At 38.9% G+C, this 12962-nt stretch overlaps 1 long non-coding RNA gene across 1 annotated transcript in view; it reads left to right on the top strand.

The window, feature by feature from the left end:
* The window catches only part of LOC139827963 (uncharacterized), a 133802-nt gene that overhangs the window by 16268 nt on the left and 104572 nt on the right, over window positions 1-12962 (top strand). The window contains exon 3 of the long non-coding RNA XR_011739110.1: window positions 1407-1479. This is a non-coding gene — a long non-coding RNA (uncharacterized lncRNA). The remainder of the gene's footprint in view (window positions 1-1406; window positions 1480-12962) is intronic.

Below are 12962 nucleotides of genomic sequence, written 5' to 3'. Positions count from 1 at the left end.
CTCATGTACAGGTGGCCACAAGCTCCAAAACTAGACTACAAGATTGTTGACTAACACTGATAAATTTTATTTTATTAAAAAAAACATAGTATTAAATCACAAGCAAATAGATGCCAGTGAGAAGAATCAGAAGTGAAAATAAATGACGTCTTTTCATGAGTGGAAGTTAGAAAACAGGCTTGACCACAAACGAGTAATGGAAATGTACATTCATTTATATATTAATAGGAATATATCATAGAATAAAATCATATAATGTGTTTGGTTAGAAGAGACCCTCAAGATCATCAAGTCCAACCATAGCCTAACTTTGGCACTAAACTGTTTCCCTAAGAACCTCATCTACACGTATTTCGAACTATTCCAGGGATGGTGACTCCACCACTGCCCTGGGCAGTCTGTTCCAATGCCTGACAACTCTTTCTGTGAAGAATTTTCTCCTAATATCCAATCTAAAACCTTCCTTGTGCAACTTGAGGCCATTTCCTCTTGTTCTATCACTTGCTACTTGGGAGAAGAGACCAACACCCTCCACGCTCCAACCTCCTTTCAGGCAGTTGCAGACAGTGATAAGGTCTCCCCTCAGCCTCCTTTTCTCCAGGATAAACAGCCGCAGTTCCCTCAGCTGCTCCTCATCACACTTGTGCCCAGACTCCTCACCAGCTTCATCGCCTCCTCTGCACTCTCTCCAGCACTTCAATGTGTTTCCTATAGCGAGGGGCCAAAAACTGAACACAGGATTCAAGGTGGGGCCTCACCAGCACTGAGTACAAGGGGACAATAATTTCTCTAGTCCTGCTGGCCACACTATTCTTGAAACAAGCCAGGATGTTGTTGGCCTCTTTGGCCACCTGGGCACACACTGGCTCATGTTCTGCCAGTTGTCAGTCAACACCCCCAGGTCCTTTTCTGTCAAGCAGCTTTCCAGCCACTCTTCCCCGAGCCTGTAGCATTGCCAATGCAGGACCTGGGACTTGGCCTTGTTAAACCTCATACAATTGGCCTCAGCTATCAATCCAGCTTGCCCAGGTCCCTCTGTAAAGCATCCTACCCTCCAGCAGATCAACACTCCCAACCAATTTGGTGTCATCTGCAAACTTACTGAGGGTGCACTCAATTCCCTCGTCCAGACCATTGATAAAGAGATTAAACAGAACTGGCTCAAATACTGAACCCTGGGGAACACCACTCGTGACTGGCCACCAACCAGATTTGACTCCATTCACCACATATACATATTTTTATACACTCATATGTGTGCACATATGTGTTATAGAATGTGTTTAGATATTTACACAGATTAGGATAATTTTTTAGTAGTACCTGATATACACTATGATAATTTTGGATTGATAATAAGATAATAAAGGTTGATTCCTTGATGACGACATTTCTTGTCCTTACAGTTTCATTCCTGAAGCCATATCTAGTTTGAGAGTCCCTCAGACCTTTGAAAACTAATATCTGGACACAAATAAGGTAGGTGCAATTTTTTTTTCCTACAAGGGTGGCCATCTGCTCATAATCTTCAATGTAAGATACATATCTGGGATTACTAACATTTATTTCCTTTTATGTTTAATAGAGATATATTCATTGTGTATTGATTTTATATATGATTTCTGTGTTATTTCATTGCACTGTTAATCACATATCTATCATGTTTTGTAGATGATTACAGGTAAAGGATTTTTTTGTTTTATAGCCACGAATGAGGATGTGGCCTGACTTTCATTTTCACTTATTTTGGTTAGCTTTGAAATAATGTTATCTTTTAATGCCTTCCCTAACTTTTACTATGTGTTATCGATGTATACAACTTTTCTTAGATTTACATCTGCTGACAAATACCTTAGAACCTGCTGGATCACCTTTGAATCTGTCACACTCTTCTCCAAAGTGTCCCAGTTGTCCATTTTCATGCTATCACAAAAAGGGAGCACGACTGACACATTATTTAGGATTTCAGAGGCTGTAGTGAGGAGGTGTCATATGGCAAACCAGTGTACAAACGGGCCTCGCATTCTGCTGCAAGAGATCAGTTTTGTACTATCTGAACAGTTACATTTATGATTCTGTGAGGGGACTTTTATTTTGTTGTTGTTGTTTTGTTTTCTAACCCAGAGACATTGAACTTACTATTAAGAAAAATTAATGTCAAAAGAGTAAAGACAGCTTTAATGACTATATTTTAACTAAGTGCATGTGCAGTTATCCAAAGATCCTAATATCTAAAAGTATTGTGAACATATAATGCAGCACTGACTACAAAAATAAGCCTGTTATTTTTTTCGTAAGAAGTATTTTTCCCTATTATATTCCTGGTAGGTAATTATCGACATAGCATTGATATTACAATTACACACTGCCAACCCAGACATTCTGTACTGGCTTATGGTCATCTAATATGCTGGAACAGGGCTGGTTCAGCTACAGGCTGTAATGAGCCTGTTGGAACAAAAAGTGTTCATATGAGGAGAGCGGCTTCACCTCAAAGATCATCCTTGCTTTTAAACAGCTCTAAGCATTCAGTTACTGCTCATAACCCTTCTTAAGCCCAGCATGGAAAAACAGAATGTTTATACAAATTATATTCTGAATTGTTTTCCTAGTGGAAAAGCCAAAACTATTGTTTAAGTAGCAACAGATAGGAAAGAAATTTGATAGCAGAAGCCTTCTTGCTCTTGTGAAAGGGGATATAACGTGTATGTGCAGAGGCACATGAAGCAAGATGAGTTCAACCTAGAAATAAGATTCAGTTTCCTATAGCCAAGGGAATTTAAACATGGAAACAACATATTTTGGGAGGCAAGAAGAGTTTTGTGTGTTTCTTTTTCAATACAAGATTAAATGTCTTTTCAAAAGACAGGCTTTAATTCCACATCTTAAAAGAACTCCATGGCTTGTGTTTACAGAAGACTTGGTAATCGCCATCTCTTGAGCACATAAAGAACCTATATTTACCACTTACCTTCAAAAAAAGCCAGCCAATGAACATAGGCACTAAAAGGAGGGGCAAAAGGAAGGAGACATCAACAGGCAAAGGAAAAATATGTTTTAACAGATTCAGTCTGCCAGGGTGGATGTTATTTCAGAAAGCTGTTCTTGAAAACCAGTCCTGGACAGGTAGAAGTTCCCATACTGAGTCCCTGCATTGTGAACCCTAATGCCCGGGCTTAGCTTATGCTTTTCAGGGTAAAGAGGATCTGGTAATCTGTGTGAAGGTAAAGATGTGTGAAATGGTTTGCAAAGCTGAAATGTAAGAAGGATTTATTTTAATGTGAAAAGTCTGAAAGGGAGGTGATACTGTATGAACAAAAATAAACAGAAAAAGATGCGGGAGAAAATACTATGATGTTTTAAAAACACAAAAAGCTTAATTTTGCAAGTGAGATCTAGTTACTACAAAGCACTCTACTTGCTCTAAACTCTTGGCCTTCTCTGAATTCAAAACCAAGTGTAAATACCTCTCTGTTGTCTCATGTCAAGATCTGTTGGGCACAATTGTCTTGTGAGGGACATCAAACCACTACAAAATGGACTGCTCAGATTGGAGATGATGGGTACTCCACAGAAATACCAGATGGATATATGGCAATCACATTTTAACAACTGGTGCTAAGAACGTTTATTTAGCGATTCCATTCAACAGACTGGCTGCTATGGCACAACTGGACTTTTTCACCCAGGTTTAGCAGGAGCTGCTCTTTAATATGAATTGGTGCAAATAAAGCAACTCTGCTGCTACTGTTCACTGAAAGTTAAAGAAAAAAGAAAGGCAAAAGGGAAGGAAAGGAAAGATGTTTTTTGATTAATCTAATTGACTTTTAACACCCCTACTTTGTTTGGTTTGGGTTGTGTTTTGTTTGTTTTTAGTGACTGAAGACCACTGCTCTTGTTTCTTTGAAAGCTGAACTGAAACACTGCAGCTAACGTCTAAGCACTTTTTCTAGTTTTCACCAATCAAGACAATGGCTTTTGAAGGAAATTTTAACCTGGAACACTATTTTAAAGAGATGTGTTGGAGGATTCTCTTGCCAAACTCTAGCTACGTGCATGCCCAAATTAAGCTATAAATTAAGAGAGAGACACCAGATAACCCAACTACAGTATAATGTTCTATTCCCAGAGGTGATTTTCCTTCCTATGGCATGCCTTTCTGTGGGTGGAAATACTGCAGAAAGAATTAGAGACTTGTTGTATGAACAGTGTTACTGGTGGTAAAATTCAAAGATATAACCACTTTCTAAAGAGCCTTACAGATTTTTTTTCTGGTTTAATTTTAGTTTAATACATTTGTATTCTTGCAAACTTGTATCTCTGGTAGTCCATAATGAGCGAATCTAAATCCTGTCTTACGAAGCGTGGGCACATAATGACCTTCGTTGATGATGGATTCTATGTGCAACACTATGTATCTTTTATGAATATAAAAAGGCCAGGAAGCAAGTGGAGCATAAATCATATATCAAGCCTAAAACCACGACAAAAATGTGCTCTGTCCATCTCATAAACTGTCTTGGCTGTAAAAGAACTCTGTCATGTAACTTTAGTTTTGTAGACCCAGTTCAGCCAACTTTAGCAATGTGAATTTGGGTACATTTTTCAAAATGGTCAATCAGTGCAAGGTGCAGATGTTTCTCTTTCTCATTAGCTGTGACTGAAAAAAATTATATTTCTATACCAAGGGAAAAGCTGGAAGATCCCGTTACCTTTTTTTTTTTCCTGAGTTGGAAAAAAATCAAAATATCAGTTTCATAAAATTAAAAATTTGAATTAAATATGGTTCAGAAATATCTAAAAGCCTTTTATTGGCTTAAGCCTAAATTCATACTATGCTTACACTGTAGTTTGGAGACCTGTCTGCCTTCAGTCTCTTGGCTGGTTCCTGGCTACAAGCCAGGCTTTGTTTCCCCTCATACATTTCAGACATTGGCTCAGTACCTGATGCTCATGGCCAGAGACTCCTACAAGGAACTTAAAGAATTAAGCCATGAAAAGAGAGATCGTTGTACATCATGGAGAACAGCATCAGGTCAAATAATTTTGTATGAAAAGTACCAGCAAAAGAACGTTCCACTCTCAAATTTTTTGACCAGTGTGAACTGGGTTCTTCTATTTCTTGGTTCGCTTTCTGTTTCTAGTGAATTCCAGTAAAACTGAACTTTTTGACATCACAATGCTGCAGAATAATTTTATTGTGTGTGTATTTTTTGCTGTGACTATTCAGTATTACAGTTCTTGTTCTTGTCTCAGAAAACGGAAATTTAGAGAAAGGAACTCTATCTGTAAAAACGGAAAAAAGATAACTTATTGTATCCTCAAGCTGTCTAGGTGCACCTTACAAAACCTGCTTGTAATAGAGCACTGCAGTTTGGTGTTGTACACAGTGAAGTTCTTACACTAGTGTCAGTGTTTATCTGGAGAGGCCATTTGAAACCAAAGGACTGCTGGGTTTTGACCATTTGCTTCCAAGAGGAGTCAACCCATTAAAGTTCTGAGCAAAGACGGCTGCTGCCACTCCTTACATCCCTTGAGCTTTTAAAAGCTGCAGTGACAGATTTTGACTAATTTGGGATGGCAGAGGGCACCTTGGCTGTCCCCGAGCTGTCACGCAGGAGTGCATGGTGCCCTCCTGTTACTCATGTTGTGTGTCTAAGCGTTGTGCAGATGCCTCAAATACTCCAGGCATTAGAGGTCTTTAGATGCCAAAGTGTGTGAAGCTGAATTCAGCCTCAGTGTCCTGTGGGATAAATTGCCTCTCAAGATGCTTCTCTTTTTGTTGAATAAAGAGGTGTTAGAGGCAAACAGTCTATCCTTTATATTCCTATACGCAGTTGCCTGGTTATTTAATTCACAGTGTAACTGTGATTAATCTCAATATATTGATACTTTGCAAGCCAATAACAGGCTTCTATAAGCACTGCATATTTACATAAGATAAAGATACCTTGAAGAGTCGACATACTGTGTAAAGGAGGAGATACAGCACAGTATCAGTGGGGTGTAGAAGATGATGGACAGTTACGCTCTATGTTGTAAACAGCACAGCACATACAACCACTGTGCACTACACTCTGCATTTGCTCTTCTTGGATAACAAGGTTTTGTGAATGAAAGCAAGCTAAGGGCAGAACCTGACCCTATTTCTCTGCACAGCTTCATTTTCCTGCCATTCTGGAGATGAAAAAATAATCTGAAGGGAGCGATGTATATTTTTTTATAGAAAATACTGATCACAAAGGGGTGCACCTTCAATTTTGTGCCTTAAATCTCTACTATGGATTTTTACAACATATTTTTCAACAGTATATTTTTTTGTTAGTTTTTCCTCCTTCTTTGGGAAGGCAGGTTTTATTGTTACAACTGTCAAACCCTGCTCTTTTTGCCAAGATACTTGTGGAAAAGGAAAAAGAACAAAAATGGTAGAAAGACAGTAATGGAGGTTGAGAACACCCGATAGGCTTCTATTGTGAGGAAAGCATTCTGCTTTCATCTCCTGGCCCTCCCTATTTTGTTGGTTTACCTTTCCCTGAGCTTTCTGGAAATGTTGTTAGCCTTTTTCTGTAAGTGGGCTGTGACAGGCAGATACAGAACAGGAGGCATGGGAAAATTTAGTCCCTCCTTGCCCCACTCAGTGTCCTCCTGGACCTGCATGTAAACCGGTGTACTGATTCAAATACATAGTGAGGGAGGCAAAAAATCTACAAGGTCTTCTTAGCAGGATGTGAATGACATTGGTTAGAGAGATGCAACTGTTCAGGTATTTCAGAAAAGAGCATTGAATCCCAAGGGAAGAATAAAGAAAGGCAGCGTGGTAGCTCAGACTTTTGATTTGTGAGCCAGGAGATGCTGATAATACTCCAAGGACTGATACTCACCTGTACATGCTGGGATTCTGCTTGGTTTTCTATTTGTTTATTCATATGCCTCTTGGGTGGAATTCATCTGACCATATTTAACTATCTAGAACTTAGCTAATTATCTTAATCTCTCTTTATAGTTGTGGAGAGACATTCACAGGTGATTCATCTCTTCCTAGATGTGTGAATCCTCTAAAATAGGTCAGAGGAATGGCATCTTGACTCTAAAGACAACCTGAGATACTGGCTCAGATGCCAACACCTGCTCTACAGTTAAATTTCCCTCCCCTGTGGGTCAGAGAACAGATCCTGTTATGGACATTTGCAATGAATTCTATAATTGTATTATTTGTGGATTTTATAGACAGATTCATCCAATTAAAGTGAAGCACCCAGGTCGAAAAGTAAAATCTGGATTTTAGTCATATATAGAGAAAACTTGTTTTCAGTGAGACAGCAAATTTTTTCCATTTCCTTTCTTTCTATTGAGCTCCTTCTTTCTAGTATGTTATTTTTGATGTCCTTTATTCTGATAAAGGAAGTTTGGGGTTGCTCTTTCATGGTACCATTTGTTTGAACCACTCATATGTGTCCTATGCTGGACTGTAGAAGAAAGTACTGCTGTTTTTACAAGTTTGCTACAAACAGAGCGGCAGAAAGAGCTGATTTCCTGGAATGGCTTCTGAATGGAATTGTTTTAAAGCATTGTCCTTGTTCTTCTCCAAAATAATTAGCTCAAAGTAGGAATTTTTTCAGTAATTTTCCACTGACTCAAGCATCAACATACATTTATGTTCAGTCTTACTTATTGGAGATGCAAGACTCAGAAAGGAATTTTCAAGTGCTTGGCAAGTATTACCTGAATAAACTACAGCATGAAAGAGAAAAAACACTTGCAGTGAGAAATAATAGCCTTAAAATATTATTATTATATATGATGGTTTAGGCATTTTTTCTGATGGGTTGGGAAAAAGTGTTAAAACCTTTCTGGTAAAAGCACTGCTTGAACCCCAACCTTCTATTTCATGGATTGTTTGCTTTGCATGAATGTAGTTCTGTGAAGAAAAGGATCAAACACAACATTGATTTTCTAGCTTTTAATAATTTTCACTTCATTTCTTAGTGAACAGTAAATTTTTGGTGTGGGGAAGAATTCATGTCTAATCCATGGGTTGTTGGTGCTGGGAAACATTACTGGTACAAAGCAATTTTCTCTTTATTTCTGCATCTCACATTTTTGATCTTGGTAAATGAAAGTCTAATTTTCCTTTTGTTTAGGGAAGGGGAAGGAGTAGATGTCTCATCTCTGCAAATTCCTCTCTGACACTCAAGAACAACTTATTTGATATATTCACCACATTCTCCCTTCAACAAAACTGGTCTAATGATAAGTCCTTCTGGTCTGAGCTTGTAGATCTATGTATTCAAGTTTCAGTTGGCAAGTAATGTAAAGAAAATAGACTGAGTTATCTGGAAAATAGTAGTCATGGCTGCTGGTGAAGTGAAATGATAGGTTTTGGGCTGCATGATTTCCTTATGATTACCTGTCCTAGATAAGGGTTTTGTGGTTTTTATCTTCGTAAGAGTCAGTTCACAGCTGTAGAGACATTTAACCAGCTTTAGTTACTGGTATTGATGCTGGAGCATCAAAACACACTACCAGCAACGGCAGCCACCTCATCACATCCCGTTCCGCAGCTGAGCCAAAGGTTGTGTCAGGCTTCATTTGCTGCTTATTTTAAAAATCTTGCACAGGTGACAGTAAGAGCAATGTAGCATGAGTGCTAATTCTAACTGAATTTTGTGTGTAGAGTCTTTCATCTGCCCTTATTAGCTGAAGGACCCCGTTACTGGGGAGTCTCTCTTACATCGAGGAGAAGAGTTCAGCTTCTCCTGGTGCTCCACTGTCAGGTGTGTGAGGCACAGCCATTGGAACCAAACAAGACCATGCTAAATCATGCTAACGAAACATTAAATTAATCATCTATTTCAAGACCTAACACCCCACAGTATTGGAAAGGAATTTATACTTTAGAAAACCTTTTGTCAAGATTCCAATAAAGAAAATATGTGGTATCCCAGGAGGACAGTCTGCTTTCCTCTCCTTATTTTTCTTCATGTTAAATAAGGTCAAATCTTGAGCTTTGAACATATATAAAAGTATGTATCAATTCTAATTCATTCAATGTCGAATAGTTCAACATTTGAGTTCTCAAAACCACTTAAACTCACTAACTTTCCATTATGACTGTGTATATAATTTTATCATAAAAAATATAATTCACTGTTACTCTACATTGTGCGGATAGCTTGACAAAGTGCCTGCCCCAGCACAGCTGTGTAAAAATAAAAATAATCAGTTTTGTGCAAATTTCATGAGCCAAGCTGCCAAACCAGCTTTTTGAAATGGATAGATTGCTTAACTTTATTCATATATCTTCTGATAATTTCCCTTTTCTGAAGCATTAAAATGACAGATATGAGTGTTTTGTGGCTTTTTTTTCACTCCTTAGACCTACACAGAAAAATAAAAAATGCTACTTCTACCTCACCTTTTCATGTCATTCAGAAATCTTGCTCCATGGCTGTGATAAGCTCCATACAGAAGTCAACAGGGTCATGCATGCAATTAGAACACCAGACATATGCAAAAACCTATAGGAATGTGGCTTTGATGAGAAAAGAGACTCTAGCTATAAAAATCTCAGAGCTTGTTGAATTATTTCATTCTATGTGTTTCTATTGTGGGTTTTCATCTGTGTAATTCCTATATGATCCTTTACATGTGAAATCTGTAGAACAGGCTCAATAAAAAACAGACATGATCTCTAGCTTGTCAGTGATTATCTGGAAGAAGAATACAAAGAATCTGGAAACCATCCAATAAAAACAAATTATGAGAAAGACTTGAAAAAATAAGCTACTCCCTTTTTTACAGCACTTGAAACTATTTATTAATAACTTTATTATGCTTGTTTACTATTCCCTAGTGCTTAATTATTATTTTTATGGATTTAGGCTTTATTTCATCGTTTTAACATAACAACTGTCACTTGAGTTGAAGTAACAGAAAGGATAGAATCTGCAATACACAGCGTACAGCTGGTTGAACTGTTCACAGCAAATAATTTACTGGCTCAGTTAAGCCTTATTATCTCTTTGAAAATTGTCCAGAAACAGACTTTGATTATTATGAAATTGTTAATTACTCAAAATCGTTTGAGAAACATTTCATAGACACAGAGTCCAACTTATGGACTGGTCTCAAGCTATCTGTTATTCACTATCCTGAGCTCCTGTTATGTGCTAGTGGGACAAATTCAATCTCTAGTTGTTGAGATGTTTAGAAGTCAGCAGACGAGAAGCCAGTAGATGGTGCTCAAGGATGCAAAGCCAAATTATGTGGTTTTAGGGAGGAAGAAAACGTGTTGCTAAGCACTGCAAATGTCTTTATTTGGCTGAATTTTGTGTCTACCCTTAGCAGGTAAGTCTTCTAGTTCTTTGGCTTGTGATTGGGAATAGAAAACTTCCTTAACAGCTCCCACCCATCTGGTCTGAAATATTTGAAATACTTGAGGAGTGGAAGCGGAGAGGTTGCCAAAGAGTTACGTAAACTATCTCTGTGAGTTCATGTTGCCAGGAATAATCACAGCACTACTCTGGAGAGCAAAATCCCAGTGTGGAGGAAAGGTTAGGTACAAGGGCAAACTGCATCCAAAGATGACAGTGCTCCCTTCTTTCCTTTCCTTCTGCAGATCTACTTTGTTATAAAAATTCTCCTCATTTGTATGATGACAGGAGCATCGATCTCCTCAATTTTTATTATATACAATGTACTCAGTTCCTTCAAAACACTACTACCAGTGATCATCCTCTAAGACTCATATTCTGTGTTACTCTTGTTTATCCAAAAGAATTTTCCTTTTTGAAAATTAGCATAACTACATCTTCAGATATTTGTGCTAAGAATGTCCTCAGCTGTACGAATTCTTAATTGCCTCACTGAGAGCTTGAAAGATTTGGATTTGCAAAGTCTAAGGGGGGATTTGGTAATAATATTCCAGTACACAAGAGGTTGCTCTGAAGTGAGAGGCCATGAATTCTCCCTGGCTGCTCCACGTACCGCAAGTTTTAACAGGCTTAAGTGCAAGAGACATTTAGGCTGAATGTTAAAATAACCCCCAAACTTTATAACTGTCAGGGTAGTGAAGTGAAGCATGGGACTAGTTTTCAGAGAGACTCTCTATTAACAGTGGTTTTAAAGCAGAGGATAGAAAAACTGCCAGCATAGCATAAATAAAGTATATTCTCTTCTGGGCAATGTGTGTACATATATGTGTAAGTATTCCAGATGAGTTTTCAAAATCTCTTCCATTCCAAATTCTGGTTTGTTCACCAAAGTTAGGCACCAGTGGTTGCTTTTCATAGTGTGAACCAAAGGCTGGACCTATCCATACAGGCTTTTTACCTGATATATCTCTATCCACCTGGGTGGGGAAAAATGTGATGAAATATAACCAGGGCAAGTGTAGAGTGTTGCATCTGGGCAGGAACAACCCAAGGTTCCAGTATAAGTTGGGAATGATCTATTAAAGAGCAGTGTAGGGGAAAGGGACCTGGGGGTCCTGGTAGACAGCAGGATGACCATGAGCCAGCATTGTGCCCTTGTGGCCAGGAAGGCCAATGGTACCTGGGGTGGATTAGAAGGGGGTGGTCAGTAGGTCAGAGAGGTTCTCCTGCCCCTCTATTCTGCCCTGGTGAGACCACACCTGGAATATTGTGTCCAGTTGTGGCCCCTCAGTTCCAGAAGGACAGGGAACTGTTGGAGAGAGTCCCGCGCGGGGCAACAAAGATGCTGAAGGGAGTGGAGCATCTCCCGTGTGAGGAAAGGCTGAGGGAGCTGGGGCTCTGGAGCTTGGAGGAGACTGAGGGGTGACCTCATTAATGTTTACAAATACATAAAGGGTGAGTGTCAGGAGGATGGAGCCAGGCTCTTCTTGGTGACAACCAATGGTAAGACAAGGGGGTAATGGGTTCAAACTGGAAGACAGGAGGTTCCACTTAAATTTGAGAAGAAACTTCTTCCCAGTGAGGGTGCCAGAACAGTGGACCAGGCTGCCCAGGCAGGCTGTGGAGTCTCCTTCTCTGCAGACATTCAAACCCGCCTGGACACCTTCCTGTGGAACCTCAGCTGGGTGTTCCTGCTCCGGCAGGGGAATTGGACTGGATGAGCTTTTGAGGTCCCTTCCAATCCCTAACATTCTGTGATTCTGTGTGATTCTGTGGTTTATCAGTTTCCTTTAGTCCTATAAATATTCTGAATTTCCAGCTTTTGATAGGTAGGCAGGAGGCCTGGTCATATGCATCGAATCTGCTTTTTATGGAAGGAAGATAAAAGACACATAAAACATTAAGCCTGCAATTTGGTCACATGGTTATTTCATAAAGGCAACTTACTGAGTAATATATAGAAGGCTTTTGCAGGATATCTTTATGATACAAACTCCATTTTGTGAGTGAAGTACTTGCATTATTGATTTTAATAGAATTTTGCACAGGAAGGATAAATTGTGGCAATACTGCATGATGCTGCATAAGAAGATGCAGCAGACTAAGACTAAAATGGCTGCTCGTATCTGTTTTGTGACCAGAACACTGTTTTCTGACCAACAGAGGAAGCAATTCCATAATACACGAGGTCCAAGTGCAATAAACAGGGCTTTAATATCATAGATTTTACTAGGACTTTGAGCCACAAAAATGCTTATAATGTTGAGTACTATAGTGGTGTATGGCTTTGAAAACATATGCAACGATAAGAAGATTGTGTTTGCAGCAGCATTTTAGGGAAGCTGTATTTTTCTCAGAGAAGCATACACCCACATTATAATGTATGTCTAAACTTTGTGTTCCCATTATTGTTAAAATCTTCATCCATATAATTTGTCCTGTTTTCTCCTTATAATATGTTTTCTGAATTTAGGAATGTGTAGGAGACAGGGAATTCATTGTCCTGTGTAGCTGGATATGGATAATTCCTACCTCAAAAATACCCGTTTCCTTTGGGGATTTCCAAGTGATACATTGTGAGTTAAACAA

The sequence above is a fragment of the Patagioenas fasciata genome, chromosome 4 (genome assembly GCF_037038585.1).
Source record: "Patagioenas fasciata isolate bPatFas1 chromosome 4, bPatFas1.hap1, whole genome shotgun sequence".
NCBI classification, from domain to species: Eukaryota; Metazoa; Chordata; class Aves; order Columbiformes; family Columbidae; genus Patagioenas; species Patagioenas fasciata.
Note: the sequence above shows the minus strand (reverse complement) of the source record. Positions and strands in the feature narration are given on the sequence as shown.